Here is a 7,649-nt window from a genome sequence, read left to right as displayed (position 1 = left end):
TAGGATTTTCAAATACTTAGGCGAGTACTGGACTGCAGCTAAGCCCCCGAGTGGGAGGGTTGCTCTCCACTCGGCATGATTTTTAAATACTTACGCGAGTACTGGACTGCAGCTCAGCCCCCGAGTGGGAGGGTTGCTCTCCACTCAGTAGGATTTTCAAATACTTAGGCGAAACGGATTCGCAGCTAAGCCCCCGAGTGAGAGGCTTGCTCGTCACTCGGTAGGATTTTTTTACAAACTTAGGCGAAACGGATTCGCAACTAAGCCACCCATTGGGGGATTTCTCACATAAAGAAAAGCAACAACAATCAATGGGAAAATTATAACGCTCTTGTCTTTGATAAACAAACTACAGAGGTACTTTTTATTACATCTCATCCGAATGAGTACTTAAGTATAAAAGGGGCGGAGCAGCTCCGCATTCCAAGCTCGTGGCTCATCAATCTGGCGATCGACATTGTAAAGATGGTACGCTCCGTTGTGGAGAACTTTGGTGACGATGAAGGGGCCTTCCCAAGTAGGGGCGAGTTTGTGTGGCTTCTGTTGAGCCACTCGGAGGACCAAGTCTCCTTCTTGGAAGGCTCAACTCTTCACGTTTCTAGCATGGAATTGATGCAAGTCTTGCTGATAGATAGTCAATCAGATCATGGCCATCTCTCTTTCTTCTTCTAGAAGGTTGACTGCGTCCTGCCGGGCTTGTTCTGCTTCATTTTGAGAGTAGAGCTCGACTCGGGGTGCATTGTGAAGTAGGTCGCTCGGCAGAACTGCTTCAGCTCCATAGACCAGAAAGAATGGAGTTTGCCCAGTCGACCGATTAGGAGTAGTCCTCAATCCCCAAAGAACTGATGGAAGTTCGTCGACCCACGTTCCTGCTGCGTGTTTGAGATCACACATCAACCGGGGTTTCAGTCCTTTGAGAATTAGGCTGTTTGCTCTTTTTGCTTGTCCATTCGACTGGGGATGAGCGACGGAAGCGTAGTCGACTCGTGTGCCTTGAGAAGAGCAAAAGGCTCTAAATTGGTCGGAATCGAAGTTTGACCCATTATCAGTGATGATGCTATGCGGAACTCCATATATGAATATCAACTCTCTGATGAAGCTGATAGCAGTGCCGGCATCAAGATTCTTGATAGGCTTGCCTTCAATCCACTTAGTGAACTTGTCAACTGCCACCAGTACATGGGTGAAGCCGCTCCTGCTAGTTCTCAGTGGTCCAACCATATCTAATCCCCAAATAGCGAAGGGCCAGACGAGTGGAATGGTCTTCAAGGCTGAGGCGGGTTTGTGTGACATATTGGAATAGAACTGACATCCTTCACACCTATCGACTATCTCCTTCGCCATTTCATTTTCTCTTGGCCAGTAAAATCCCGCTCGGTGTGCTTTAGCCACAATGGTCCGAGAGGACGCATGATGGCCACAGGTCCCCGAGTGGATATCGTCAAGAATTATCTGACCTTCTTCTGGTGTTATACATTTCTGACTGGCTCCAGTCCCTGTACAACTGTCCCTTTATCACAGTAAAGGCCTTGGATCGACGGACGACCTGTCGAGCCTCTTCTTCGTTCTCCGGGAGCTCTTTCCTTAGGATATATGCGATGTACGACACTGTCCAGTCGGGAGTGATGACCAAAACTTCCATGATTAGGTCGACCACAGCTGGGACCTCAACTTCAGTCGGATCCGTGGCACTTTTTGGCTGCGGGGCTTCTTCGGTGAAAGGATCCTCTTGAACTGATGGTGTGTGAATGTGTTCCAAAAACACATTACTGGGAATGGCTTCTCTCTTGGAATCTATTTTTGCCAAATCATCAGCTGCTTGATTTTTCAGTCGGGGTATATGATGAAGCTCTAACCCCTCGAATTTCTTCTCTAGCTTTCTCACTGCATTGCAGTAACCAGTCATGGCTGGGCTTCTGACGTCCCACTCCTTCATCACTTGGTTAACCACCAAATCAGAGTCGCCATAGACCATTAGGCGACGGACGCCGAGTGAAATGGCCATATGCAGCATATACAAAAGTGCTTCGTATTCTGCTTCGTTATTGGAGGAATCAAAGTGAATCTGGAGCACATATCTGAGCTTATCTCCTCGGGGGGAACCAACACTACTCCAGCACCGGAACCATTCAGCATGTTAGAACCATCAAAGAACATGGTCCAGTGCTCCGAGTGAACTTGAGTTGGCAGTTGCTGTTCAGTCCACTCGGCGATGAAATCTGCTATTGTTTGGGACTTGATGGCTTTCTTTGCCTCAAACCTGATATCTAGGGGAAGGAGTTCAATCACCCATTTTGCCACTCGACCAGTTGCATCTCTGTTGTGCAGAATCTGTGACAATGGAGCGTCACTGACGACTGTAATGGAATGGTCAGAGAAGTAATGAGCAACCTTCTTCGTGGTCATATAAATCCCATATACAAGCTTCTGATAATGAGTGTATCTTTGCTTTGATGGGGTCAAAACTTCAGAAATATAATATACTAGGCGCTGAACTTTAAAGGGTTTTCCTTCTTCTTCCCGCTCGACTGTAACTACTGTACTGACGACTTGTCCTGTGGCTGCAATGTAAAGCAGCAAAGGCTCTTTGCTGATCGGTGCAGCAAGCACCGGCTGGGTGGAAAGCAGGGCTTTTAGCTCTGCAAACACTGCATCAGCTTCAGGAGTCCACTCGAACTTGTCTGACTTCTTCATCAGTCGGCAAAGGGGCAATGCATGAATCAACTTAAAGTGGCCAAGCAACCAGTAAGCTTCTGGACATCATGCACACGCACAGGTCATTTCATTCGGAGTATAGTACAAATTTTTCTGGACTGACGTCGATTCCTCATTCGGAAACGAGAAAACCAAGTAGCTTTCCGCCAGGAACTCCGCATGTGCACTTTGATGGATTAAGCTTGATATCATACCTCCTGAGGTTGGCAAATGTCTCAGCAAGGTCAGTCAGCAGGTCAGAACCTTTCCGTGACTTGACCGCAATATCATCCATGTATGCTTCCACATTTCGACTGATTTGAGTGAGCAAACAGTTCTGAATCATCCTCATGAACGTGGCTCCGGCATTCTTGAGGCCGAATGGCATGGCAACATAACAGAAGCACCCGAATGGAGTGATGAAAGCTGTTTTGATCTCATCGGGTCCATACAGACGGATCTGATGGTAACCGGAATAAGCGTCTAAAAAAGACAGGTGCTCACATCCCGCAGTCAAGTCGACTATTTGGTCGATGTGGGGGAGAGGAAAATGATCTTTCGGGCAGGCCCGATTGATATGTTTGAAGTAAATGCACATGCGAAGTGACTTGTCCTTCTTGGGGACCATGACAACATTGGCGAGCCACTTGGAGTGATAAATTTCTCGGATAAACTCCGCTGCTAAGAGCCAAGCCACCTCCTCGCCAATGGCCTTTTTTTCTGGACGGGGGACCGTCCAAGATGTTCTTTGACAGGTTTCACTTTTGAGTCGGCTCGTAGACGGTGCTCAGCCTCCCCCTAGGAACACCCGGCATGCAAAGATGTCCCAGTTCTCACGGAGGAACTGGATGAGCGCTGCTTCCTATTTGGAGTCGAGTGTTGTAGAGATATGAGTCGGAGCAGCACTGGGGTCGGTCGGGTGAATGTGAATCTGTTTTGTCTCACCGGACGACTGAAATGCTGATTCCATAGCAGGCTTCTTGGCTCACAACAAATCACTCGGGTCTGCAGTTTTTTGGTATTCCTGCAGCTCTACCACTGCCATCTGAGCATCAGCGATCTTTGAGCCTTTCTGAAAGCACTCTTCTGCCTTCTTCCGATTGCCAGTAATAGTGATCACACCTTTGGGTCCAGGCATCTTCAATTTGAGGTACACATAACATGGTCAAGCCATAAAACGTGCATAAGCTGGTCTGCCCAAAATAGCGTGATAAGCACTCTGGAAATCCACAACTTCAAATGTCAACTTTTCTTTGTGGTAATTTTTGGAATCACCGAAAACCACATCAAGAGAAATTTGGCCGAGTGACTCAGCCTTCTTTCCAGGAATGACTCCATGGAAGCTCATGTTGCCGGTACTGAGTCTAGACATCGGAATACCCATCCCTTTCAATGTCTCTGCATATAGTATATTCAGGCCACTGCCACCATCCATCAAAACTTTAGTCAGTCGAGTGCCTTCGACGACTGTGTCGACCACCAGAGCTTGCCTCCCAGGGGTGGCTATGTGCGTCGGGTGATCAGACTGGTCGAATGTGATGGCAGTCTGAGACCATTTTAGATAACTGGGTGTCGCCAGAGCAACCATATTCACTTCTCAGTTTATAACTTTCAATCGACTTTTGCTTTCAACGTCAACAAAAATTAGCAGGGTGGAATTGACCTGGGGATATCCATCATCACTATCTTATTTGTCCTCGACTTCGTCTGACTCCTTTTCCTTATCTTTGGGTTGTTTCCCCTGGAATTGTTGGATCAAGAGCCGACACTGTCGAGTGGTATGTTTCGGGTAAATGAGTTTACCCTCCTCATCTTTCTTCGTGTGGATGTGGCACGGTAAATCCAACACGTCATTTCCTTCCTTGTCCTTCACTTTCTTAGGGTTCCAAGACCCTTTGGGCTTTCCTTTAAACTTTCCTTGAGTCACAGCCAAGGCTTCTCCAGGAGCAGCTGGCTCGGCTTTCCGCTTCTGCTTCCGATTGGAGTTCCCTCCTCCGGTTTCATGGGCGACTGACTTGTGCTTGCCACTCCGGAGACGAACCTCTTCTTCACCGTTTGCATACTTGGTGGCAATCTCCATCATTCGTCTCAGAGACATGTCTCCGGTTCGACCGAATTTCAGATTTAGCTCTCTGTATTTAACGCCTTCCTTGAAGGCACAGATTGCCTGGTGATCAGATACATTCTCTACCGTGTGATGCAACGTGATCCATGTCTGGATGTAATCCCTCAAAGTTTCATTCGACTTCTGCATGCAAGATTGCAGCTCTGTCAACCCTGCTGGTCGCTTGCAAGTTCCTTCAAATGTTCTGACAAACACTCGAGCTAGATCTTCCCAAGTGTAAATGCTGCTGGGTGCTAACTGATTCAACCATGCTCTGGCCGAGCCCTCCAACATAAGAGGCAGGTGCTTCATGGCTACTTCATCATTGCCGCCACCAATCTGAACAGCCACTCGGTAGTCTTCAAGCCAAGTATCAGTCTTAGACTCACCAATGAACTTACTGACTCCAGTCGCCAACCTGAGGTTGGGAGGAATCACCGCGGCCCTGATGGCTCTGCTGAAACACTCTGGTCCTGAGACGTGTACTTTGCTGCTGGTGGGTACATCTCTGTCATGACCTTCTCGGTGAGCTCTGTTCCTGTCGACCAAACCTTGAACGATAATGGATCTCGCATCAAATCCCGGTTCCCTGGGGTCGACTGGAATCCTTCACCCAACAACGTGATGGCGTCTGTCATCCTGCTGCCGAGGTGCGTACGATCCACTCCTTGGGGGAGGGGTGGGCACTCGACGTCGATCATCACGATCTAGTCGGTGATCGTACTGCTCACGGTTCTGGTACATATCACGCCGGTCTCCACGTCCCTCACGCCTCGGGGGCGATCTTGGGTTATGGGCCGTCTGGACTGTATTTGCAGCGATGGATTTGCTGTGAATCCTATTCCGCGATTGCGATACAGCTGGATTTTGATCTCCCGCTGCCCGGAGTAATGCTTTGATCTGTAACAAGCCTCTGCCAGCCTCTGATTGGGAAGGTTGAATCGACTCTGCTATACGGGCTGTAGCTGCTAAATTCTGAATCGGAGGTCGATATACCTTAGTCGATGGTAAAAAGAGTTGACGTCGAACTGGATTCTGGAACCCGTTGCCGCGCACGCTCGTCGTGTGCTTGCTGGAGGTTCTCCAGTCGAGTACGCTCAGCCAAGTTGGCCAAGCGCTCGTCCTCTAAGGCACGAGCCTCGAGGGTTTCTCCAACAATAGGAGTGTGCAGCGCATCCATGTTCCGGCGGCGAAGTTCTTCCCTCTGCAGCGAAGTGAGGGTCTCAGGGAGATACTCTTCATGGTCATGCAACGGATCGCCTCCGCCGTCGCCTCCATCGGTGAGCGGAAAACCGAGAGGACTGCATGGTCCATCGACCATCAGAACCTCCGCCGCTGGATCACTGCTATCGCACTCGGATGCAGTCTCTGCGGAGCCAGTCGACGGGTCGAACAGGCCGTAGAGAGATTCGTCGGGCTCGATCGCCGCGACTTGGGGGGTGGCCGACTGGCGAGCCACCGCGAGTCTCACCCACCGCTGAAGCCTCGACCGACGGAGCGCTTGTGCCGGCGGGAAACAGGGATAGAAGACGACACAGGAGCCGACCGATACTGGGTCGACGGTAGCCGCAGGAGGACGCCGCAGACGCACGCGCGAAAGTGCGTCGCCCCGCGGACAGGGACCGCGTCGATGTCGAGCGGAGCCTCCTGAAGCCAAGCGGAGTCGTCGGCGGTGAATGTGAGTGCGTCGAGACGGATCTTGCGGCCCTCAACCAGAGCTCCGCCTGAAACCATGATGAAGGAGATCGGAAAAATCGCAACTTCTCCAATAAGTCGCTAAGACACCTGCCCCATGGTGGGCGCCAACTGTCGTGGTTCTAAGTCTGACAGTAGTGTAGGGGGCTAGGAATGGAGAGGCAAGATCCTAGCTATGAGTAGTTGTATACGCAAGGGATTTACGAGTTCAGGCCCTTCTCGGAGGAAGTAACAACCCTACGTCTCGGAGCCCAGAGGCGGTCGACTGGATTATATGTGTATGAGTTACAGGGGTGCGAACCCTTTACACTGAGGAGGGGGGTGGCTTATATAGAGTTCGCCAGACCCCTCCGGCCCTCAGTTATGTAGGGTTTAAGGTACATTAAGGTCGGGCGTTACTGGTAACGCCATAAGTAAAGTGCTATGATGACCATAAAATCTACTCAATGACCGACCGTTTGCATGCAGAGTGACTTTAGATCTCCCAGCCGTCGAGTGGTTGGCTTCATGGCCGAGTGGTTGGCTTCATGGTCGAGTCTCTTCGAATCTGTCGAGTGGAACACTTCTGAGTCGATCGACAGGTGGTTTCTTTCTAGAGATGTCCTTGGGTAGGGTAGTTTGGACAGGTCCATGACCCTACCCTAGGTACATAGCTTCATCACGAGACACGTTGGATCAACGTGAATACTTTAGGGATTATCGCTCGACACAAAAAGTGAAACTATTAGGGGATCAATTTATTATGTTGCGTTGGTATGCCTGGAATCTATGCTTGAGATATGATATTACTTCTTGCTCTAGGATGGAGGCTCCACACCTCCCCTTTTCATGCAAATTTAACGATAATGAAACCTTAGCTTCCTATGCTAATGGTATATATGATTACTATGATGTGGAACAAATAGAAGAAGTTGTTGCTTTTATGGCTGCCTATGATATTGAAGCTTTGTTTGAAAAGTATGAAGCTTTTGATGATGATGGTTATAGGCCGGAAAATCTTGCTATACTTGGATATTGCTATGAAAATTATGAATTCAATTACTATATTAATGCTTTTATGAAGAAAGTCAACGCTGTCCAAGAAGAGACTAATATTGTGCAGGAAGCTATGGAAGAAGAAATTGTTGAAATAGTGAGCTCATTGAATGAAAAATAT

Source organism: Triticum dicoccoides, chromosome 7B (assembly GCF_002162155.2).
Source record: "Triticum dicoccoides isolate Atlit2015 ecotype Zavitan chromosome 7B, WEW_v2.0, whole genome shotgun sequence".
NCBI lineage: Eukaryota > Viridiplantae > Streptophyta > Magnoliopsida > Poales > Poaceae > Triticum > Triticum dicoccoides.
Note: the sequence above shows the minus strand (reverse complement) of the source record.